The sequence below is a fragment of the Gracilinanus agilis genome, chromosome 6 (genome assembly GCF_016433145.1).
Source record: "Gracilinanus agilis isolate LMUSP501 chromosome 6, AgileGrace, whole genome shotgun sequence".
Taxonomy (NCBI): domain Eukaryota; kingdom Metazoa; phylum Chordata; class Mammalia; order Didelphimorphia; family Didelphidae; genus Gracilinanus; species Gracilinanus agilis.
In genome coordinates, this window is record NC_058135.1 from 215,049,780 (window position 1) to 215,076,485 (window position 26,706).

The following is a 26,706-nucleotide window of genomic DNA, read 5'->3' on the forward strand; positions in this document are numbered from 1 at the left end:
GTGAGTTAATCCATGCCAATGAAATCACAGCTTTAGTTCCCATTTTCCAAAGATTTAGAATCTGTTATAGAAACTTCTACTCTATAATTATTAGAAAACATTAAATCACTTGCCTTTTCTCCTCCCTTCCTTCCTTTCCATCGGAAGCTAGGACTTGGAAAAGAGTCCAAGGGCAAAAGTCATTTGCTCTAGAAAGAGCAGGATCCTATTCAATGTTATTGAAAAATGAAATAAACCATTTAGCTAATAAGTTCAAGATAAATAGAAAAAAAAACTGTGAAGGTTGAGGAGAGACAGACAGACAGACTGTGATAGGTCATTATTTTAATTATCCTAGTATTTTATCTCTTCCCTCATATACACATAAAAAACTACCAAAAATTTAAAGAGAAAAAACTTAGAAGATGAAGTTATTCATCTATGTACACAAAATGAAATGAATCACTGGGACAGTTACCCATGTCATTCAAGCACAAATGCAATTCTGGAGGAGAAACAGCATTCAACTTAAATATTCTGAGCTCAAGTCCAGGTTATAACTTGGTGTGTAGCCTTGTGAAAATGGTTATAAATAAGATAGTGAAGTAGCACAGTGGATAGAGTACTAAGGCTGGAGTAGGGAGGTTCTGGATTCAAATCTGCTCTTAGACACCTGCTAGTTATATGACTCTAGGCAAGTCACTCAACACCAATTGCCTAGTCCTTGCTGCTCTTCTAATTTAGAACTGATACTAAAGCAGAAGGTTAGAGTTTGTTTTTTAAAAGTAGTCTATAAAGGAAAAATAGTGGCTTTGTAAACCAAAACCAAAATAAAACAAACCAAAAAATCCTTGAGATCCCAGCAATCTAACTTTCAATGTAGGTTAAGTGGTTTATAAACCTAAAAGCACAATAAAAATGCTTATGACTTATCCTCATCATGAATCCATTATCATTTATTACATGTGTATCTTTTAACAAGTCACTTTTCCTCTATATCCATAATAATAATAGCGAACATTTATATAGCACTTTAATGCTTGCAACAAGCTTTACAAATATTATCTCATTTGATCTTTACAACAGCACTGGGACTTAAAATATATAGTTAACCCCATTTTAAAGAGGAAGAAACTAAGAAATAAGTTAAGTGACTTGTGCAGGGTTACAAAGCCTCTTTTGAGGTCATATTCGAATTTAGGACTTCCTGATTCCAGGTCTCACACTTTATCCACTGCATCATCATTGTGTGAAAAATAAGAATATTTAGTAAACCTATAGCTAAGGTCCTTTCTGTTCTAACATCCTTTTGTTGGAGTGATTATGCGATTTTTCTGAGGATCAGTTTCCTCAGGTATGATACTAATAATTATTGCATTACATGCCTCCCACATTCCTCAGACAACCAGATGAGATAATGGGTACAACATAAGAAGCTTTCTGGTCTTATGATTTTAGATACATAGGAGTTGTTTATATTTTTATTAATGTTGTAATAACATTTTACATTTATATAATCCTTTATGTGAATGATTTCATTTAATTCCATAAAGCAGCATTACAAGTTAAGTATTACAAATACTGTTATTTATGTTTCACAGAAGCAAGCTTGTAAGAGGTTACAAAGCTAGATGGGAGTTTTCTCCGGTCCAAGTTTAACCGTTTCCCTAACATTCTTCAAGCAAAAATCATGTTATCATTGGTGCTATTGTTCCTTCTTGTCTAGTGCCTCCTAGTGATGTCATGCACCTGGTTTCTTTCTGATTTGAGGTTCAGGTTTTTATCTTCCTGTGTCACTTGGCCGATTTATATTCTAGTCCTATTCTCCAATCCCTGGTTTTCAACTGATCCCTGCTCTATACCTAGCATTTGCCCCTTTCATTGGTCATAAGGCAATTGAATTATATGTGGACCGAAATACTAGACCAATCTTCATTAATCCTATATAAAAAGAGCAGCAGAATATGAGCATCAGGCTATAAACTTCTAATGAGAGGTAGTTCTTTTAAAATCCAATGATTAGAATTAAATTAATCTGTTATGTTAATGAAGTTGGACAGTGTTTTAACCTCATAGATGAAAGCTTAATTATTCTTCTTTTCTTTTAATTGTGAGCTACTTATTTAAGAATCAGACAAGAGTCACAAAACACAAGTAAGCATATACACACACATGAACACATAGAAGGTATATCTACATAGACTCTGAGCAGTCGAACAAAGGTGAGATCTGGGACTCAGAAACAATGAATTCTTAAATTGCTTTTTTTCCAACATTACCAATTAACGCTTTTTAAAAAGACATGTTTATTTTTACCATTCATTTTCTTAAAATTTTGAGTTTCAAAGTCTTCTGCCCATCCACTTCACTGTCATCCATTGTGAAGGCAAGTGATACGATATCAGTTATTCATGTAAAGTCATGTGAGATGTATTTTTATATTAGTCACGTTGGCAAAAAAACTCAAAACAATAAAAAGAAATATAAACTGAAAAGAGTATATTTCAGTTTGCACTCGGAAATCATCAGATCTCTCTTTGTAAGTGGAAAGTATTTTTCATCATGGATCCTTTGAAATTGTCCTGGCTCATTACATTTATCAAGGTACCCAAGACCTTCACAGTTGATCATTGTTACAGTATTATTGTAGATTAATACTGTATATACTGTTCTCTTGGTTCTGTTAATTTCACTTTTTGGAAGCAAAGACTTCTAAGACTTTGGAAGGAAGACATTTAAGTCTTCCAACTTTTTTCTGAAACCATTTTGCTCATCGTTTTTATAGCATAAAAATATTTCAGCACAATTATATACCACAACTTGTTTAGCCATTCCCCAATTGATGATCATTCACTTAATCTCCAATTCTTTGCTACCACAAAACGAGTACCATACATATTTCTTCATGTATGGGTCCTTTTCCCTTTTTTGTTGATTTCCTTTAGATACAGACATAGTATTGGTATTGCTAAGTGAAAAAGTATATATACAGTTTTATAGTCTTTTGGGCATACTTCTAAATTCTTTTCTTAAATGATTGAACTAGTTCACAATTCCACTAACAGTGCATTAGAGTCCCAGTTTTTTCCCATCACCTCTAGAATTTATTTTCCTTTCCTTTTCCTGTTTAATACTCTGATAGAGATGAGGTGGTAACCTAAAAGTTGTATTGATATATATTTCCCTAATCAATTGTGAGTTAGAACATTTTTAAAATTTGGCTATTAATAGCTTTGATTTTGTTTTCTGACAACTGTCTGTTTCTGTCCTTTGATCATTTATTTATTAATTGGCAAATGGGTCTCATTTTTACATTTTTCATTAGTTACCTCCATATATATGATAAATGAGACCTTTTCCAGAGAAATTTGCCATATTTGTTTCTCCCAGTTTCCTGTATTCCTTCTTTTTTTTTTTTTCAAAACCCTTACCTTTCATCTTAGAATTAGTACTGTGTACTGGTTCCAATGCAGAAGAGTGGTAAGGGCTAGACAATGGGGGTCAAGTGACTTGTCCAGAGTCACAGAGCTAGGAAGTGTCTGAGGCCAGATTTGAACCTAGGACCTCCTGTCTCTGGTCCTGGTTCTCAATCCACTGGGCTACCCACCTGCAACCTCCTGTATTCCTTCTAATTTTGGCCACAGTTATTATGTTTCCGCAAATCTTTTTTTAAATTTCATGTAATAAAAATTAACTACTTTACTTCCTGTGAATCTCTCTATCTAGTTTTGGCATAAGTTCTTCTCTTACGCATAGATCATACAAATAAAATTTTGATGCTTCCCGAGTTGTTATGATATCACCCCTTAATAGCTAAATCATATATTTATTTTTGCCACTTTCTTAGTATACAGAGGGAGATATTGGTGTGTGATTAATTTCTTCCCAACTGTTTTCCAGTTTCCCAGCCTTTTTTGTCAAATAGAGAGTTCTTGCCCACAAAGCCTGCATCTTCGGAATTATCAAAAAATAGATTACTATGGTCATTTACTACCACGTTTTAGATACCTAATCTATTCCACTGAGCTATCATTCTATTTCTTAGTCAAAACTAAGTTGTGTTGAATATTATTGATTCGTATTATAGTTTGAAATGTGTTGTTGTCATTTTGCTTCACATTTTTAAATTTGACTTGTCATCTTTAATAATGATGATTTGGTTTTCTCTTTTAAAAATCAAATTAATCAATAATTTATCTTTTTTCCATAAAACCAGCTCATAGTTTTATTTATTTGTTCAATTTTCTTCACTTTCATTTATGCCAATCTCTCTTTTGATTTTCAGGATTTTCATTTTAATGTTTGATTCAGAATTTGTAAATTTTTTTCTGTTTTTTTTAGCTCCATACCCAATTTCCCATTGATCTTACTCACTTTTATTGACATATATTTTTGGAAATATGATTTTTTCCCTAAGTACTATCTTAGCTACATCTGACAAAGTTTGATATGCTTTCTCATTGTTGTAACTCTAAGGAAATTATTTAGTATTTCTATTAGTTATTCCAAATAATTTTTATCTAAGCTCCCAGGGTTTTTTATTGAATGTATTTTAAAAATTAGATTATAATTCAGAAACAACATATTTACTATTACTGTCTTTTACTATCTTTCTGAATTTGATCATGAGGTTTTTAGGCACTAATATATAGTTGATTTTTGTGATGGTGTCATGTATGGCTGAGAAAAAATGTTTGTGTGTGTATATGTATATATATATATATATATATATATGTAGATATAGATAGAGATAGAGATAGAGATAGAGAGAGGTCTGAAAATAGTATTCATCTCCTTAACTTGTTTCTTATTTACTTTATGGTTAGATTACTCTAGCTCTTAGAGGCAAAAGGCAAGGTTTGTCATTAATGTAGTTTTATTTTCTATTCTAGTAATTCATTTGATTTTTCCTTTAAGGATTTTGATGCTATGTTATTTGGTGCAAATATACTTAGTATTGATATTTCAGCATCTGTAATATCATTTAGCAAGATGTAGTTTCCTTATCTCTTTTTTATAACCCTTAACTCCTATGTGTTGGCTCATAGGTGGAAGAGTGGTAAGGGTGGGCAATGGGGGTCAAGTGACTTGCACAGGGTCACACACAGCTGGGAATTGTCTGAGTCCAGATTTGAACCTAGGACCTCCCGTCTCTAGGCCTGACACTCAACCCACTGAGCTACCCAGGTGCCCCTCTCCTTATCTCTTTTAATTAGATCTATTTTTGTTTTTGCTTTGTTTAAGTGAGATCATAATTCCTCCTTTTATTTCAATTAAAGTGGAATAGCCCCTTATTTTAACTCTGCGTCTCTGTTTCAAATGTTTCTTGTAAATAATATTTTGTTAGATTATGGTTTCTAATCCATACTGCCATCTGCTTCCATTTATGGGTGAGTTCATCCCATTCACATTCTTTTCTTCTTTTGAATTTGTTTTATTGTTTATTCTTGTCTCATGGAGTCATTTACTTCCATTTACTTCCAAATTTTTTTAGGATTTTTTAAACCTTATCTTCTGTCTTAGAATCAATACTAGTATTAGTTCAAAGACATAAGAGTGGTAAGAACTAGGCAATTGGGGATTGACTTGCCCATAGCCAAATCACAGAGTAAGGAAGTATTGGAGCTAGATTTGAATCCAGGTCTACCTGTCTCTAGTCCTGGCTTTCTATCTATTGAACTACCTAGCTGACTAAGAATTATTTTCATTTAAATTTTGTACCTCTTATTACATCTGACCAACTCTTTTTAAAATATATTCTTCAGTCTTTTTAATATATGGGAAGCTAGGTGGCACAGTGGCTAGAGTGTCCAGCCTGAATTCAGGGAAATTCATCTCTCCAAGTTCTGATTTCAGAAACTTACTAGCTCTGTGACCTTGGATAAATCACTTAATCTTGTTTGCCTCAGTTTCTTCATCTGTAAAATAAGCTGAAGAAAGAATGGCAAGCCACTCTTTATTCCCCCAGTTCCATTTTTATTAATAATCACTTTTATAACAATACCTTTTTTTGACTTAGCTTCTTTCTCCCAAAGGACTCTACCTCATTATCATCTTACTCATATTTTGTAATTTCTCCCCACACATTGAGGGAGAAAGAAGTTATCCCCATTTCAAATTCATTCATTCATTCCAACAGTTATTAAGGTGCTTAAGGCAATATAGAAATAAAATACTTCCTGATGTAAGAAAAGGGAAACTAATATTCAAAGAAATAATCTACATAACATTCCTTAATGGATCAGTGGTTGAGACAGGATAAAATCCAGAAATTCTGTCATTTATTCTAGTCCTTGCACTCCCTAACTTTCAAGTGATCACCGAGGCTGAGACTTGCTGAAGGTCTGAAACTTATCATTTTTGACTATGCCTTGAATTTCACTGGTGTGGAGAACTCTTTCTTCCAAGACCTGCCCAGCCTGAAGTCCTAAGAGGTTTGGCACTTCCCTGGGCTCACAGTCTATGCAGAAGGGAGAACTCACACATGAGTCTTCATGACTGCAAGGCCACCCCTTTCTCTACTACCTCATGGCGCTGTGCTATTTAGAACTAGTCAAAACAAATAAATGGTTATGGCTCTAGGATCTGGTATAATCTTGACAGGAAGCAACACAGGAGTTTGCTATATATGGTATATGCCAGTGGTTCCCAAACTTTTTTTGGCCTACAGCCCCCTTTCCAGAAAAAAAATATTACATAGCACCCCTGGAAATGAATCTTTTTTTACATTTTAATAGCAATTAATAGGAAAGATTAATGTACCTGTGCCCATCACCGCCTCCCTGGATTGCTGCAGCACCCACCAGGGGGCAGTGGCGCCCACTTTGGGAATCACTGATATATGCTATCTATGGAATTGTTGATGTGGCTTCTTGATGTTCTAAGATCTCTTGAAAGATCCTGTGTACTTCAGGCAATCTGGGGTCCAGATTGGAAGACAGGCACAATTCGCAACACCCACTATAGATCTATAGGTCCTTCAATAAAATGCACAGGTAGTAGACCACTTTTTGCATGTAAAAGGCCTCATCCTTCACCTTGATCATCTCAATGAAGGCCATACTTTCTTCTCCTGAGCCATAGGCTGAGGTCATCTGGATGTTAAGAGAGCCAATGATCAATAGGGCTTCTTGATAAATCTTCACAAAGTGGAAATAACCAGGTAAGCCTCAGAGAGCAATGAAGAAAGCAACAGTGAGAACCATCCTGTTCTGGCAGAAAGTGAAGAGCCTGTAAGCCACCAGCCACACCATGTAGGTGGTGGTGGTGAGCAAATACAATGAGGCCTCAGATAGCCAAAGCAGAACTACTAACAGATGGAAGCATAGTAGTGACCCTGGAGAGCCAAGCAGCCACCATAAATGCATTTCTCCATCCATGTGTTCCTCCTCCATGACCCCCCAACCTCATACAGTCCCAGCACTTGGCAAGTCCCTGTAGTAGCTTTATTAAGAAAACCCCAAATAGGGTAATGAAAAGACAGATACAAAAGAAAAAAGTGAAATTATTGTGCTTTTTTATCATCCTGTTAATTATATTTTCATAATTTTCTTTTATCATATTTCTTTGCTTTTTAAAAAAATTATTTTTAAAATTTATCATGTCGAAAAAAATACAAACAAATCCCAAACCCAAAAAGACAGCCATTATCCAGGCTCTCATGTCTAACACAGAAAAAAAATTCATATATATGTATATATAAAGAAATAGAAATATTAGCTTAAAAATATTTATCCAAAAAATAAGGCATCTACTTTACAAAAATGTTAATACAAATAAAAGAAGAGGTTGACAGATGAAAAAGGAGCATCAATAGTAGTTTGACTTCCTCCCCTCCCTTGTATTTGAGATACTTGATCTAATCAAAACCTGGGCCTTGCTTATTTAATCATATGAGATAATGAGGTAGTGATGGGAATGTAACCTGGATTGGATACTGAAGGGGGTTAGGGGATAAAAAATATGGAACTGTCCCTGGAATTCCAGAGTAAACAGAGTAGATTAAAGAAGGGTACTGGAAAGCATTTTGGGAGAAAGGAGTTTCCTTAGCTCTAAACCTAGGATTTATTATGTAAAGATAGATGGTAAGGGATAAAGACTGGAAAGAAAGGAATTATGAAATGAACATATCTTGGAAAGTTGTGGGGATCCAATTTTCATGGACTTACTATGATTAACTCTGTAGGTATGGTTGAAAAGATTAAAAATTAGCCTAATTACAAAGAACTAAAATCACATTTCTATGAAATACATAGAAAATTAACTAAAAAAACATTTAGTATATCTGTCCTAATAGATAGCAAAGGACTTCATCTCAATTGCTTTGTGTAGTACGCTAAAGGCACTAATCTTCCCTAGTGAAGAATGAGAAAATAACTATAGTCATTAGATTTTTTTCTGAGATCTTTCTAATATACCTCACATCTCCTCTCATAAATAGTCTCTTTTTTATAACAGTGGTATGTCATATTTTGTAAATCAGTCCTGAAGGAGGGAGTGGAAGTACTGTTTGAATTAAAGTGCATTTATGGTGAAGGAAGTCTAAAGGATTGCTTGGTTTAAGTATCTCAATCACCCTCCCAGGTATTAACAGTACTCAATTCTATCTTTTCCACATTTCACTTTTCCTTTTTATGCTTCTTTTGAGTGTTGAATTTGTTTGCTGAATTTTCTTTTTACTCTTCTTTTTTGGTGGGAGAGGAGCAGTTCTGGGATGGGAAGCATTCTATTTCATTAAATGTCACATTTTTCTACTAGAGGATTATGCTCAGTTTTGCTCAATTCTTGGTTATAATCCTAGATCTCTTGTCTTCTAGGATATTGTATTCTATGTTTACCAGTTCTTTAATTTAAAAACTTCTAGGTCTTATGTAATGTTGACTATAGCTCCAGAGCATTTGAAATGTTTCCTTCTGGATGCTTGCAGTACTTTTTTACTTCTCCTGGGACTTTTTGAATTTAGCTATAATAGTTCTGGGATGTTTTATTTTAGGGTCTCTTTCAGGAGTTTCCATTTGCTCAATTCTAATTTTTATGGATTATTTTCTTCACTGAGCTGTTTTGTTTCCTTTTCCTTTTAGTGAATTCTACTTTTTAAGGAGTGGTTTTCTTTAGTGTTTTTTTTTTGCTTCTATTTCATACATTCTATTCTTCAGAGAGCTATTTTGTTTACTGAATTTTTTTCAAGTTGTTGAATATTTCTATCATTTACTTTATTATTTGATTTTTTAACTTCTTTCAAAGTTCTTCTAGGAATGTTTTGGGCCTAATATCATTTTCCACCTCCCTCTGATGCTTCACATGTTTCCTTTTTGCCATTGTTCTCTTCTGAGTTTATATTTTGATCTTCCCTGTTACTGGGAACTTTCCTGTCAACTTTCTAAAGTTATATATTTTCTTAGCCTTTTGCTCATTTTTCTAGTTATTATTTTCCCCCTCATTATCTTGCCTTTCTATTGAGGTTCTGCTCTGCTCCTGTTTCAATCTTGTAGTATAGCTTTCTCTAGTGCTTGGGGTAGACTCACCTATCTTCGGCCCACAGTGTGCACTTCAAAGATGTGGCCCAGATGACTTCCTTTAGGGAGGTGTGCAGTTGTTTTCTCCAGCTCTCCTTCCCTGTTGTCTCATGGGTTAGACCAGTGATGGGCAAACTTTTTAAAGAGGGGGCCAAAGGAAGGGAAATGTTCATCTTTCAGTCTGTTTCTAAGGCAACTCTTTCAAAGTTTCATTGTATTGTATCCTACTCATTGTATTTGTCAGATTATGAATAATGTCTCTCAGCCGGATAGAACATTTCAGGGGGCCGCATCTGGCCTGCAGGCTGTAGTTTGCCCATCATTGGGCTAGACAATTCTCTACTCTGCCATTTTGGTGCCTCAGGCCAGGTGGATGGGCTCTGGACTGTTCATAGTTCTGCTGGTTCCTTGGTGCCACAGTCCCAGATGCTCTCCATTCTCACCCTAGTGAGATGTATCGTTCCTGCTTTGATTTGTTTTGATGCAATTAATTTTAAACTTTTGTTTGTTTGGAGGATTTGGGCAATTTCAAATGTCCTTTACAATGCCATCTTAGCTCTCAGCATGCAACTCTCTGTTCCTCTCATTTGTTTCCCATAATTTTTTCCTTACCATTCTTATTGGATTTAAAATTCATTTTTTGGCCTTCTCAGGATTCTTATTTTCTTTATGCCCAATCCTTATTTTGCTTTGTGGCTTTGATTGTTGTTTTGATCTTATTGTCTTCTTCTGAACTTATATCTGTACCTTCCTTGTCATTTTAGTAGCTTATTTTGGTGAGGTGTTTTTTTTTTTTAATATGCTCTTCTCTGCCCTGGAATTTTGATGAAGGAGTCAATATAAGCAATGGAGTCACCAAACAGCACCCTGCTCTGGATCTAGAGATAACACAAGGGTTTCATATTCTCTTTCTGGCCAGTTGCTCAATTCCTTCACTATTGATCAAATTCCCATCATTGGTGTTGCCGTCATGGGCCCTCTGGGTCAGACCTTACCCCAATATGAAAGACCTTTTCTTTTAACTTCCTAAATCATCTTGATATATCTTACCTCAACCTTTTGTTGGCTGTGATGCTATAAAATTACACTTGGGGCATTAGTTTAAAGTTGTTTGGAGAGGAATATTGGGGGAACATAGCTGCTTCCTCTGCTCCCACCCCCCACTACCTAAGTTTCTAAGTCTAGAGGTATTTTCTAATTTCTTGATATCCAGCTTTTAACACTCTTGCCCACATCTTCCTCGTAGACATGTTGACATTTCTTTTCTATGATTCTTTTATTTCTGTGACTTCCTTTATTCTTTCTCTTTTGTTGACTCCTCAATCATGAACCATTTTCAAAGTATGAGTTTTCTCCTAGGTCATGTCCTAGGTACTCGTCCTTAAACTTTGTCCTGCTAATCTCATAAATTGCCTTGATTTTCATTATCCCTTCTATCCTTCCATTTCATTTCTGAATTCTTTTTCTCTCCTACCAACTGCCTTATAAACATATCTATTTGGATGTACTGTAGGCATCTCAATCTCAACATGTTGAGAAAGGAATCTATTCTCCCAATCTCTAGTCTACCCCTCCCTTAAAATTCAACATTTCTTTTGAGAGGATGACCATATATTTATTCACAAAGGTTCAAAATATCAAAGTCATAATCCACCTCTCTCCCTCTCTCTACTTACTGTAGCTAATAAGTCACTGTATCATCAATTTTACCTAAAGAATATCTCTTTTATCAATTTCCTCCTCCCCACTTATAATGCTTTTACCATATTTCAGGTCCTTATCACTTCATAACTGAATTCTGTTCATCCCTTCATGTCTAAATGCATCTAATTATAGTATCTTCTATTCCTATTTTCTCCACAAGAATACTATGAACTACTTTATCAAAAGCTTTATCAAAATTAGGTGAACTCTATCCACTGCAATTCTTTCTTCTACTTTAAGAATCCTGTCTAAATCGAGAATGAGATTAATCCAGAATGTCCTGTTCTTGATAGCCATGATGACATTTTGTAATCAATCTTTTTTTCTGTATATTTACAAATCACCTCTTAAATGATCTGTTCTAGAATTTTCTTTGAAATTTAACTTACGTTCTATAGCCTATAATTTTCTTTCTTTTAAAATGTTTCTCTTCCATCTTAGAATTAATACTGTGTGTTGATTCCAAGGTGGGAGCAGTAAGTGATAAGCAATGGGATGTAAGTGACTTGCCAACGGCCACACTGATAGAAAGTATTTGAGGCCAGCCTGGATCCCAGGATCTTCTGTCTTTAACCCTAGCTCTCAATTCACAAAGCCACCTAGCTTTCCCAGCCTATCTTTTTCAATTTCTGACTTTTTCCCTTTTTTTTGAAAATTGGAAAGTTTTCCCTTTTACAATTTTGATGGGTGATATCCCCCCACATTTCTCTTCCTTCACCTTTCAAATATCATTCATGATGATTCAGTACTCACATCTTCCAGGTCTGTTAGGACCATATAGTCTAGGCCTGTGTGTTGGCAAACTTATGGCACTCATGACAGAGGGGGCTGCTCCCTCTCTGCTCTCCACACATGCTTGAGACCATATCTCACATCACCTGTCCCTCTGTCCAGCAGCCCAGTGGGAAACCTTCTTCCCTCCCCTGTCTGGGGTAAGATGGAGGGGGGGGGGCTCAAATGTGGCATAAGGGTTGTAGTTTGGCACTTGGCCTCTAAAAGGTTTGCCATCACTGGTCTAGGCCATTTGGGCCAGGCCACTTCAGTTCATTAAGAAACCTAAGTATTCTCTTACTATCACTTTATTTATCCTGAGTATAAATTCCCTGATAGTAATTTGTATTCCATTTCTGATGCAAAGGCCATTTTCCTTGGAAGAAAAAAGAAAAGATGTAAAATAAAAAATCAGCATTGTCTTCTTTTTGTTGTCAGTTATCATTGCCACTATCCTCAATAAAATCCCTATGCATTCTTTGACTTTCATTGTTCTTTTGATAAAATTTGAAAATGCCCCATGTTCTATTTAGCTTCTTTTACCAGTCTCAGCTCATTCTGAATTATTAAACCACAATCACTAATTTTATATTAGCTTTAAAAATATAGTATATTCATCTTCTGTTATGTGACTTTGCTTGCATTTTCTGTATATATTTTTAAAAATCTAAGTTGGTGAATTCTCTGTACCTCCATATCTGTCAAATCTAATTTTCCTCATCATTGAAATTGTTTTCCTTTGTTTTTCGGGATTCCATTCTTGAGTATCCCCTATCCTTCCTAGGTTGACTTATCCTGCAGCACTTTTCTCCATGAAGTACTACTTATCTTTCCTCTGAACACTTTGAAATCTGTTTTTCTCAAAATCTAAGATCCATATAAAATTATGCTCATATTTCTTCTTCTCTGTCACAAAAAGGAAGGAGTGTCTCTTCCCCCAAGGGTCCCCATTATTCTACCATAGCAACCAACAATACGGAAAATCAGATCTAGAATAAGGCTCTCTTTCCCTTTGCTGATTCTTCCATCTTTTAATAATGAAATCATTAAAGTAAGCCAAAAAATTGTAGAAAGAGATAGAAATACATATCTTCAACAGATGTCTAGATAATTTAAGTCTGCCAGGACTACTGTATGTGAGGCTTGTTATGTGTCTTCATCTATTATTTCTTAGCAGGTTATCACTTGTGTACCCCAATGCAATCACTTCTGTTTGTTCCTACATTCACCTTCACCCAAATACTCTTTATTTTCATTATATCATCTTGTTTTGAATATCAAATAATCTGGTCCTCCCCATTTCTTCTGCATCTGTCTTCTTCAACCTGATCCTCATTTTATTGTTATTTTTTAAACTCCAGTTGAATTTTCTCCTCCATATACCCCCTGTAATAACATTCTCTCAGCTCTCTAAAATCCTTACAAACAAAACATTTCTTTTTCTGTACTACAGACACATTTTTCCCCCTTTGAAATTGTCTCTGTTTCTTTAACCAGCACTTCATTTTCCTTAGCATCTTGGAAGTGTAAAAATATTCTTTGAGTTTCCTAACTCCTCCAGAAGACAGATCAGCCTATACTTGGAACACAACACAGGTAACACATACTGACCTGTGACATAAATACAATCATGTACACTCTGTGAAAATTATTCTACAACATCCTTTACTCTCCATAATGACTGAGACTTCCAGTCTTATATTTATGAATCATTGATAGGTGTTTGGTTTGCTTTTGTCTATTGTTTTAAAACTCTTATCTTTTGTTATAGAATTGATACTAAGTATCAGATCTAGGGCAAAAGAGTAATTAGGTCTGAGCAATTGGTATTAAGTGACTTACCCAGGGTCACACAGCTAGAAAGTGATGTAGGTGCCCTAAGCACTTGAATTTTGTAAACCTTGAATTTACAACTTAGAGCTGTAAAACTTAAAAGTTTTACATATGAGCAACACTTCAAAACTCCAACTTTCTTCTCTTAATGTCAACAACAACAATAAAAATATAGCTAACATTTGTATTGTCCTTGACGGTTTACAAAACACTTTATATACGTTGACTCATTTGATCCTCTTAACAGCCCTGTAAACTATGTGCTATCAATATTCCTATTTTACTGAGGAAGAAAATGAGGAAGAGAGATTAAGTGACTTCTCTAGGATCAAACAGCTAGTAACTTTCTGAGATCTTGGCTGAAAATCTAACACTATCTATTGAACAACCTAGATGCCTGTAACCACATTCACACCACACTCCCCTTTTCATCTTGTACCAAACTATTTTTTATCTCTATTTGATCTACCCCATTCACCCATTAACTTTATTTGTTTTTTGGTATTCCAATTGTTGTACTCATCTTTTTTTTTTAATTTTTTGTCTTTCCTGGCCAGTCACCATCTTTTTCCTTCTTGAGTCTTCCACTTCAGTTCTGCTCCATACTCCTTCCTGATCTTCCTTCATCCCTTTATCAGCTGCTTATTTATCCTTGATCACACTCTTCTTTTATTCTTAGAGTAGAATCTGGAACTAACATTCAGGCTGAAAGAGTGTTCTTTAAATTTTCATCAATTTCTCTCCAATTTCACTATATTTATTCCCTTCAAATTCAGCCTTTTAAACCACTTTGCCCATCCAAACTTCTCCCAATTCACCCATGTGATTTTCATCTTCTTCAATCCTTTCAAGTTCTCTCTGCTCCATCAGAATTCTTAAGTAAAATCATCAAATTAGATTGAATTGAGTTTACAGAATAGTTTGGAATCCTAATTCAGATAGAGGTTTCTATCTCTATTATCTATTTATCTATTTCTAATCCTTTCCACTTTGTGATCATGTAATTGAATGAATCTCATTTAGCACTCATTTTTATTCGCATATTTCAGGGAAACAAAGGCATCCTAATATGGTAATCTACTCAGGAAACTTGAGTCCAAATTCAGCCTCTGAAAATTAGCTAGGTGTGCTTAAACTGTACCCAGACTTACATATAATTTAGTACAACTTATATATCATTTAATAACAAGACAGCTGTGTTTGTGTTTGTGTTACCTTCTGCATTTTATTGATTGCTTCTTCTATTCATTTAAAAATAAATGTTCAAAGAAAGGCTATTTAGAAGGACAATGTAATGTGAAGGATACTTTCATGTCACCATCTTCACTGTATTTCAGAAACACAAATATGCATGTTCAATCAGAATTTTTTTTCTTTCATTTCCATCCATCTAATACAGAAATGCACAACCTTAGTGAATTGATTGCTACACTCATTCAGATTAGGATCACTGGAATTTTGGACTTAAAAAATCAAATATAGAATTCCAAGCAATTGATATAATCTCAATTATTTTATTTAACCATGCATGAATACATTGACTTAATTCCTAAATTAAGAATGAAGATTTAGACCACTTTCCAATTATATCCAATCAAGGAGAACCAATTAAGTAGATAAATGAAGTGACATCGAATTAAATTTTAAAAGTTGAAGTAGATAGAGCACTAGGCAATAGGAGACTTGGCATATGCCCAACAAATCAGTGTGTGTAGTATAGAAAAAGCAGAGTCCAGTGTATTTAGGACACCTGGGTCTTTATCCTGATTCTGCCACTTACTTAGGTTGGTGGCTTTGAGCATTTCATTTTCTCTCTCAGTCTCAAAATGAGGGGATGGGACTAAAATCTCTGAAGTCCTTTGTAGCTCTGTTATGTTAAGGTGCCTCCTAGATTTGATGATCTCTATTCTAAGATCCCTTTCACATTTCACAATCTAGGTTTCCAAGTTTTACCTACTGAACATGTGAAGTCCTAGGTATTTTCATCTCTGCTAAAAAGTATTATCTGTATAGCAAAGTCTGGCTCAAATATATTTTCAAAGTCTCCTTGGATTTTTTGGTTTACATTTCTCTTTATCTCTCCCACCCTTTGGGGGCTTAAATCATGGACACTGCATGACCAAAGTAAGAGAATTCTTTTTTTTTTCCTAAGGTCTGTGGCATTTTAAAAATTCAATTCAATTGCTGGACTACCCTTATGAATTATTTGAGATATGGACAAATTCAGTTATATTCTGGAGGTGGAAAAGTAACATTCTTACCATTTTTTGTATTGTGAATCCTTTTGGCTCTCTGGTGAAGCTTATTGATCCCTTTTTAGAATAATTTAAAGAAACAATAATAATTGAAGGAATGTTAAGTTTCAGTTAGAGGCTAATAGTTAGAGATTTAAATTTTCCCCCATTCAGGATCCTAGATACCCTTGAAATCCAGCCTTACAAACCCTTTCCCCAGATTCCAAGGTAAGTGATATCCAGGTGGTATTCATTAAGGAGACAACTAAAAATGAGAATCCAAACTGAAAAAAGTCCTTAAAATCTAGAATCTAAATTTTCATTGTTGAAAGGGAACCTAGAACTGATAACTCTGAATGTCAAAGATTGAGAAACCAAGCCCTCAGTTATTCTGAGAAGTAGCTGTCTCTCATTTTCAAAGCTTGTTAGTATGGGGGAGCAGAGATTACGGCTCCAGGCTTTTGACTTCCAGTACAGCATTTTGGGTTACTTTACTATTTTCCCCTTGGGAAATTAGTTACTTATTTTTCATGTATTTGGAGCTCTGGAAAAAATATTTTACCCATTGGGGTTAGAAATCTCTTCTCTAGGAATTGCGAGATCTCCTTGGCAACTCATTTGGATGAATCCAGACAACCACAGGTTTTTATTAGGACCTCCCAGCTTCTTATCCTGACATCAGTGGCAGGCCAACATCCATATCCACTAGTATTGGCTGTTTTTTGCCTTTATTGTTTCCAGAGAAAATAATGTGAGAAATAAGCATTGTATATAGGGAGAGCCTGTGATATTCTAGATTTAATGAGACCTAAATGTATCAGCAGTGGGGAATTTTTGCATTAGTTAAATATTTGGCATCAAACTCCATTTGGCATTATCCTTTTTGTTGGGTTTAATTTTTTTAAACTCAGTACCTTCCAAATCATGTGAACTTTGAAGGGCTGTTTGATTGAGAGTTGGAAAGAATTTTGGAGCTAATCTAGTCCAAATCCCCTCATATTACAGATGAAGAGAATAGTGATTATGAAAAGATGGCAAGTTTTCATAAAGAGCAAGCAATGTTAGTCTAATCTTTCACATATCTCAAACTGAATGTCCAGTTGATATCTTAAATTCATCATGTTCAAAGCTGAATTCATTACCTTTTCCCCTAAATACTTCCCTTCTTCAAACTTCTTTATTACTGTCAAAAGCACCTCCATTGTCCTAGTTCATAAGGCTTACACCAGAATCATCCATGACTCTTCCCTTTCTCTTATATCCATGTATTGAATCTGTTGCCAACTGATTTCACCATTGGAATGTCTGTTCAGTATGCTGCCTTATCTCCTCTGATACTATCAAACCTCTTGTTTGGGCCTCATCATCTCATGTTTGGACTAATAAATAGCCTGCTAGCTGGGTTTACCTGCTTCAAGTCTCTCCCCACTCCAATCCTCTATTCAGCCTCTTAAATGATTTTCCCAAAGTACAGGCCCAACCATGTCACCTTTCTTCTCTTATTTAATAAACTCTAATGACTCCCTATTACTTACCCCAGAGTCAAATTTCAAACTCCTTATTTGGCATTCAAAGCTCTTCAGAACTTTCTTCCCACCTCTACCTTTCCAATCTTGCTTATACCTTATCCCTCCTTAAATACTTTTGATCTAATGACATTGACCTTCTTAACATTCCACAAACAAAACACTCCATTCCATGGCTCTGCCTTTTCTCTGGCTCTATTTTCTCTGGCTGTCCCCCATGGTTGGAATGCTCTTCCTTCTCATCCCTGCTTCCTAGATAACTTGGCTTCCATTGAGTCCCAACTCCAATTTTTTTCTTTCATAGGAAACCTTTCCTAATCTCTAATAATTCAAGTTCCTGCTGCTAATTTCCTCTAATTATTTCCTATTTGTCCTTTATATAGTTTCTGTGTTAGATTCTGACCTCCTGGATGGCAGGGATGGTCTTTGGCTTCTGATATTTTGCAATCTATGTTCTCTGTCTCCCTCCCATTCCTTCTCCTTCTCAAAGAAGGCATGTAACATGATGTATTTTTGTTGTACATATATTATCATATAATACATATTTCTGTGTTCATTTTGCAAAACAAGGCACGTGTTGCTTTTACTAGAAAAAAAATTCATGGAGGAATTCTTTGTTTCAACCACTCTGTTCTTTCTATATTGTTGGTTCAGTTTTAAGCTATTAAAACTTATTTTAGGACACCTTAGGGGATAAGAATTCAGTAAATGATTATTGATCAATTCAGTGATATTTTTTGGGTCTGAAGTTTGCCTTTATTCTTGAATAGAGTGCCTCCATGGAAAATCAAAACAAGTCTTAAGAATAGAATTCGAGTTTTGAGTTTAAGCCTTGCTGAGTGACCCTGGGGAAATTATTTACATTTAGGTTTACATGGGACTTTAAAGTACACAAAATAAACACTGAATGTATTCATGAATATATTAATAATGATTAGAATTAACAGATGTTGAATATATAAACAAAGTATACAAAATATGTTGAATCTCAGGATTCTCTAAGATACCTGATTCCCTAAAGAAAATTCAATTTCAAACTCCATTCATCTTATAAAAATGGTTTTCTCCCTCACTAGCTCATTAATAAATAACATCAGGTCAAGCAGGATTCAAAGACCTTTCCCCCAATAGAGAATAGAGTATTGATGTTTTTTCCTTATTCATTAGTTCCTTTACCCTGAAACATAAATCTCTGGTGATTAAAAAGAGAAGGGGGAGGAGATATTTTAGGGTGTTTTTTCATTATTCATATTAGGTACTCAGATATGTAATTGTTGCATCAAAATCTGTAGCTCTTGTTTGATTAGTCTTGGGAAATTGTCAGGAATCTGGTTAGATCATAGGATTTGGGGCTAGAAAAGACTTCAAGGACCATCTACTGTTAGCCTAACTTCCTTTCTTTACCTAAGTCCAAGGAAAGGAATTGATTTGCCCCAGCAATAGGAAAACTTCAGATACTATTATTCCATTCCTAATGCTCTTTCTATTGCTTTGCACTATGACTCAGAGCCCTACTGCACTCAGAACTATTTTTTCTGGGACAGGACCAAATCATGTACCTGATTTAGGAGTTAGTGGCTATCAGAAGGCTATCTAATGCATTTCAGGGGTAGTAACAGTCAGGGTTCAAGGAAGACAGTAGCAATAGCTAAGAAACAGAACCAAATGATTCTAGGTCAGTGATGGGCAAACTTTTTAAAGAGGGGGGCAAAGGAAAGGAAATGCTCATCTGTCAGTCTGTTTCTAAGGAAACTCTTTTGAAGTTTCATTGTATTGTATCCTACTCATTGTATTCGTCTGATTAGGAATGATGTCACCCTGGATAGAACATTTCAGGGGTCCGCATATGGCCCACAGCCTGTAGTTTGCCCATCACTGCTCTAGGTCATGGGGTTAAGGGAATTTTGATCCTGGGAAAATGGAGGTTCTGATAGAATTTGAAGCCAGACTAAAAGCTCAAATTAGAATTAATTTTAGAGTTGATATATACATTACTCAATTGGTTCCATCCTCTACCTGAAACTTTAAGGGCCTTCTGCCATTTTGTTAGTCTTGGTCCCTGTGGGATTAATAACTAATGCTCACAGTTTTAGTAGGAAGAATGGTTGATTTGGATTTAGTCCAGAGATATCTCTATCTAGAGACAGAGACTTGAAACCTAGCAATGTAACCCTGGAAAAGGTCCTTTCTATATGTTCCTTATTTGTCAAATGATCATGATAATGGCTCCATTACCTCCCTCATAGGATCAGTGTAAGTCTTTTGTAAGCCTTAATATAATTTCATACATGTGAAAGTTATTATTGCAAGATAATGTATAATGTATAGAATCCTGGGCTTGAAGTCAGAAAGACATAGGTTCTAATCTTTCGATTTATATGATTAGGCATATGACCATAGGAAAATTAAGTCGTTTTTGAGCTTTTCAAAAAGCTTTCTAGAACTTAACTTTATTAGTTTAAAACAGTTATTAGTTTGTATTGTCAGAGATAATCTGCTACCTTGAGGTTCCTCACAATTCTAAAACAAAAAATAAACAAATATAGGAATTAACATGTACTGAACTAGATGCCAAAAAAAAAAATCTATTTTGATGCCATTACTATTATTGGCTTGTTGCATAACCTCTAGAAAATGATTTAATCTAAACTAAACGACTTAAGGTCCCGCCTTAGTAAAATGAGGAGGACGGTTGGGCTGCTTGATCATTAAGGTGCCCTACAGCTCTAATAGTTTCATCCCATTTAATTCTCTATTATTCTTAATTGTTTACATGCCATAATATCTCTTGTGGGACATCAAATCCTCGAGGTCACCAACTCTGCCTTTTTTCTTCATCTCTTCACTATTAAGCATAAGCCCTGGCACATAGTAGATGTTTAACATGTTTCTTTTGAGTGTAATAGAATTAATATTCTATTTATGCTGGAGAGAACCTTTTCCATTCATCATACAGTTTGTGGTCTGAGAAGCACGTTACTCCTGTTCCCAGAAAAGAGGATTCTTCTCCATACTAGCACCATGATAGAAACGTTCTGACAGCTGTAGTCTTTGTGGGTTTTCCTGAGACTAGAATAGATTTAGCATGAACAGGGAACACTCTACAATTTAACAGCTGGAGACAATGTATAAGGCTAGGTAGGGGAGCGTTGCTATGTGACGTCCTAATGTTCCATAATTCTTTACTGCAGATACAATCATTAGAATGAAGACACTGCCACAGTTGCAGCAACTGATAAATTACATCTTCCCCCCAGAAAGGCTTTGGTTTTATGGTTGAACCTAGAATAATCCCAATTTATCTTATTTCATACTATCTTTAGGCGATTTAATATGCCAGAACTGTCCTGTTTATGATCTTTGAATGCCTTGTTTATTGACTTATTTACGTGAATTCAATATTTTGAGTGAATGTAGACTTTATAATGTGCCAGCCATTTTTAGAATAATAGGCTGATCATGGGTGGTGATCTTGGCTTTGTTCTGCTGTCTTTTAATCATGGATTCCAAATAGAATTTGACATGGAAAAGGATTGCCTGCCACTCACTGGAACAGCCAGAACCTCAGATTGCTTGGGCTGCTGATCCCTTTGCTGGCTATCATAGCATAATTAGTATAATAACTATGAGGGAGGTAACGGAAAGGGGTGTGTCCTTGATGCTCGAAGTTTATCATTCAAGGCTGGGATGAATTTTTCCCAGAGAGTAGAGAAGAAAGGAAGAAAAGGGGAGTGGCTGATCCACAGATGAATGCCCTCAGTCACTTAGATCTATATTTGTCTGGTGTCTTTCCAGGCTAAATTTATCTTGAACGACCACACAAACATTGCAATCAAACTGACAGGGTGAATGATACAATGCAAGTTCAATTAAACAAATGACTGATGTGCTTTAGATTTAAAAATCTGAAATCAAAGTTGCCATCCCCCAGGATCTAGGAACAGTAGAAAATGTGGCAAGTTATCTAGTAGATATCTGCATCCCAAATAATCAGGGATATGGTTGTGGGCAAAGCAGAGCATCATAGACAGTTTTCCTGGGAGAGATCTGAGAGTACAGAATAATGAAATCAGAGTAGATCTCAATAAACAGAATGTCATAGCTAAAAGAGGTCTTAAAAATCTAAAAATATATGGCTTCCTCATGGCAAGAGGGCTGATCCTAGGTTCTTGAAAGTCATACCTGTAAAGAGCAATATCTGTCAGTTGTTAAAAGCTAGAGCTTTTTGAATACACAGCATACAGTTTGAGGACTCTCCTAGCTAAATTCATTACCAAAGGGCTGACTATATGATCATCTATTCCTGCCACACAACAAATAATCAAGTTTGTCTTCCATGACATAAAGATGCAAAGTGAAGTGAGCAGAATGAGAACATCATACATAGTAACAACAATATTGTAAAGAACATGAATTGTAACTTAGCCACTCTTTTCAATACAGTGAATCAAGAAAGTTCCAAAGGATTCATCATGAAAAATGCTATACATCTCTGGAGAGAAATCTGATGACCTCTGAGTACAGATTGAAACATGATTTTTAAACTTCATTTTTCTTGGTTTTTTTTTTTTTGGCAATGTGTCTAATCTGATGTCGAAATACGTTTTGGGTAACTTCTTAGGAATAATTGCTATCAGAATCCTGACCCTTTTTAATGATTGGAGGGAATGGCTAGAGGAAAGGAGAGAATTTAGAACTCAAAAATGTTTAAAATGAATTTTGTAAGTAAATAAATAACAATAACTATCAAGAAACAAAACCTAGAAATTTCATGGCTGTAAGGGACTTTGGAAATCTGAAATGCAGTGGATGAGTCACAGAAAGTGAAGTTAGGATCCCTGAAATAGAATCCAGCTTCTACCACTTGACATCTGCTCAGATAAGACTGACTTTGGCTAGATGTAGAAACAACTTCAGCATTGCCCCAATTACATCACAAATGGTGATTATGACCCACCCGGGACTAAACAGAAGAGCAGGACTTCTAGGTAAGGAGTGGAAGTGTGGAGGCTAATTAGATGAATAGAATAACGGGAGGCAAAATGAGGCATAATGTGACGATAACCAAAGAGAAGCATGATGCAACTGATTAAGTTTGAAATGCTTTCATCACTTGTGGGCTCAGCACCTCTGGGTATGGAGTGTAGACTATGGTTCTCATGGAATATGGAGTGGAGACATGCTACCAAAAAAAAAGCTATCCACTGCCACAAAAGGAACTGACAGAGTCTGAATGCAGACTGTAATATATCATTCTTTACTTAACTTCCTCAAAGAATTTCTCTCTAGTGTAAGCAATATATGTCTTCTTTCACAGCATGAGCATCATGAAAATATATATTGTATAATAACGCATGACCAGTCTATATTATATTGCCTGTGACCTTGGAGAGGTGGGGAGAGGAGGTGGGAAGGAGAGAACATGGATCACGAAATGTCAGAAAATGATCATTAAAAATTGTATCAACATGCAATATGGAAAAACACCTAAAAATTAATTTAAAAATTTAAGTATGTATTACAGAGGGGAGAGACTTGAGGCAGTAATATTAATTAAAATACTACTGTAAAAGTCCAGGTAAGAAGAGATAATAAGGCCATTATATGTAAGGAGGGTATATGTGAATAGAGCGTGAGATGAATAAGAAAGTTGTTTTAGAGAGAGTTGTTTCAAGATTCGGTAACTGGGAGGTGGTGGCTAAGTAACTCAGTGGTTAGACATCCAGGTCTAGAGACAAGAGGTCCTGGGTTCAAATCTGGCCTCAGACACCTCCTAGCTATGTGACTCTGGGCAAGTCACTTAACCCCCATTGTCTGGCCCTTACTGCTCTTCTGCCTTGGAACCAATACAGTTTTCCCAAGACAGTGGGAAATGATGGTTCTGAGGGTTAAAGCCTTGGTGCCTGAAATAAAGGATGGTGGTACCATTGACTGAAATAAGGAAGTTTGGAAGAGGGATTTAGGATAAAATATGAGTTACGTTGTGGACATGTTGAGTGTGAGATGATTATGGGGCATCCAGTAGGAAAAGACCAATAATAGTGCTCTGAAACCAGCTCAGGAGAAGTGACTAAGTCTGGGTTCGTAGATCTCTGAGTCGCCACAAGAGCTCCTTCAAACATATGGTTTTTGTTAGGGGTGCAGATTAGGAAATGGATTGGGAGTTTAATCAATGGCAAGCAGGATTCCTATTTGGTGTGACTTATAGTCATAAACTCAGTGCTAAAATGATTCTTGATGTATTAAACACACTAATCATTACCTGCAGGGCATTCCCAACACTAGGTCATTTGAAGAGAACCAAGAGAAGCCTGGGGTTGATCCTGCAGGACTTATTTGACAATTGTTTATAATAGCAAGCAGGAAAGTAGAAGTCTGTAGAGCTGTAAGTATATACTTCAGTGAGCAATAAGCTTAGCTTTGGCAATAAGACAATAAACAAACCTCTTTCCCCAGCTATATAATAAAATGCTGAAATGTAAGATAGAAAATAAGGAAGGTTTATCACTGGTGACCAGGGGGAAAAGAAGAACTTGATGGGAACAAGAATGTACTAAGAAGGCAGTTAATAGAAATCAAAAGGGTAATCAAGTGATGGGGTAGATGATTTAAAGGTAAAGATAGCAACTTGATAAAATAATTTTAAAGTTTGTGGGGAGTGGGGCAGCTGGGTAGCTCAGTAGATTGAGAACCAGACCTAAAGATGGGAGGTCCTGGGTTCAAATGTGACCTCAGAGACTTCCTAGCTGTGTGACCCTGGGCTCCATTGCCTACCCTTACCACTCTTCTGTCTTAGAACCAATACATAATATTCTAAGGCAGAAGATGCGGGTTTTAAAAAATGATAAAATTTGTGGGGTTGGGGGGAGTGGGATTGTTCCATAGCTATGATTTTATCCATGTGGGGAACTCCCGCTGTAAAAATTCCCTTCCCAGATGCAGACTTCAACTGCAAAGCAAAGTGTGGTTTGGATCTGACTACATATAGTGGACTATGTGAATTTCCACCCACTTTTACATCAATCAAAATAGTTCTGCATCAAGGTAGGAATTTGAAATTTGAGTACATTAATTTCCCAGGTACTGAGGGAAGAGTTTCTTTGGGTCCTTTCATGGAGGGTGCTATTTCAGATGGAGAAATAGGGCAAAGTAGCAAAACAAATGGTTAGGTCGCTAGAGATAAATGGCTGGATGGGATGGGAACCTGTTCTGGAGCAGAGAAACCTTAAGAGTTTTTTCCATCAAGATGAACAGTAAAAGGAGAAAGCACATTTTCACTGCTCTTTTGGATAAATTTGTAGACTTGCTAACTACAGTAATAAATCAAGAAAGACTGATAAGTATAGGCTCAGAGGAGACAGCATTATACATTTGCAGATAATATAGTATTGAGCTGAGAGAATGAGAGAAATTCAATGAGAAAATAACCAAAGCAATTAGTAACTTTAGCAAAAGAGCAGGACATAAAATAATCCCACAAAGCATCAAATTTCTTTTGCCTGAGTTCTCTTTCCATGAGACTCTTGCCTCTTTAATAGTAAGACAAAAATAAAAAATGATTTGCTTACAGCCATACTATAAGCGAGGACAGAGGGAGACCTTGAAGTCTTTTTTCACATTAACAAACCCAGTTCTATAAGGGACCAGAGACATTTCTTCAGGTTGGCTGAAAATGAACTATATTCTCTTCTGTGAAAAGCACACTGATGGGCTTTGCAGCTTCCAGCACAGTCAGTGGTGACTATTCCTTTGAGAAACACATTTGCTTTTCCATCCAGTCAACTTTTCTAATCGCTCTGTCTTTACTCAGGCCAGTGGCTTTATGGCATTACAGTTGGAGCTCATTGGCTTCATGGAGATTCTCAAATATCCAGAAGACTGATTATTGGAATAAAACGTTCCTCTGATCACATCCTCAGAGGAAATAATATCATTTGGCAGTTAAATTATAGGATTCCAGTAGGACTCCCTTGACAGCACGAGCACACTATGGAGATATACTACCTCGAAGAAGCTTTGCTTTTAGTTAGGGAAGGAAGTCTAACACACACAAAGAATTAAAATTGAACAAATGGATATTTTACATTGAATTCTTGATGCAAGGCTTTAAAAAAACCCTTACCTTTTTTTCTTAGAATCAATACAGGGTATTTTTTCTGAGGTAGAAGAGCAGTTAGGGCTAGGTAATGGGGGTTAAGTGACTTGCCCAGGGTCACACAGCTAGAAAGTGTCTAAGGCCAGATTTGGACCTAGGACCTCCTTTCTCTAGACCTGGCTCTCAATCCAGTGAGCCACCCAGCTTCCCTCTTGATGCAAGGTTTTTAAAAATCTACATCTTGCTGTCTTTCTTCATTTCCACCAACTTTGTCTTATTTTTCTTTGCTGAGCTTCTTTTTCTACTCTGCCTTTTCTTCTTTCCCTCCCTCTCACTTCATTGTTTCTTTCTTCTTTTTTTCTTTTCCTTTACCATACATTCAAAAGCAAATATTTTTAAAATTTACTATGTTCCAGATGATGTGCTATATATTGGATATATATAGGCAGAAATAACACATTTCCAACTTGAAGGAGTATTTTCATTCTTCTTCTCTTCCTCCTTTTTCTCATTCTTTTTTCCTTTCTTAGTCCTATTTTACTTTCTACTCATTCTTCTTCATATTCTTCTCCTCTTTTCTTTTACTTTCTACTCATTCTACTTCATATTCTTCTCCTCTTTTCCTTTACCTTCTCCTCTAGGTTCACAAAGCTAGTGAGTATATGTGGTAGGATTCTGATATAAGTCTTCCTCATACCAAGTTCAAGATGATATTTAGCACTACAATTAGAGCTCACAAATTGGAAAGGACTGAACAAAGTGAATGTTATGAAAGTAATGGAATATTATTTTTCTATAAGAAAAGATGAATATGAACAATTGGAGTAGTTTGGCATAACTTGAATTAACTGATGTAGAGAAGAATAAGCAGAACAGTAAAGCAATTTATACAGTTAGCACTAATTTAAAAGAAAATAGCATTGAAACATATCTCATTCTAATTTTCTTTCTCCTCCTGAAATTGGGGAAAAGAGTAAAAGGAAGAAATGGTATTGAAAATCTCTCTCTCTCTCTCTCTCTCTCTCTCTCTCTCTCTCTCTCTCTCTCCT

At 35.7% G+C, this 26,706-nt stretch overlaps 1 protein-coding gene across 1 annotated transcript in view; it reads left to right on the forward strand.

Annotated features, from left to right (window-relative positions):
* Positions 1–26,706, forward strand: part of SORCS2 (sortilin related VPS10 domain containing receptor 2) — a 1,347,356-nt gene that overhangs the window by 717,702 nt on the left and 602,948 nt on the right. The gene's annotated exons all lie outside the window — the stretch shown is intronic.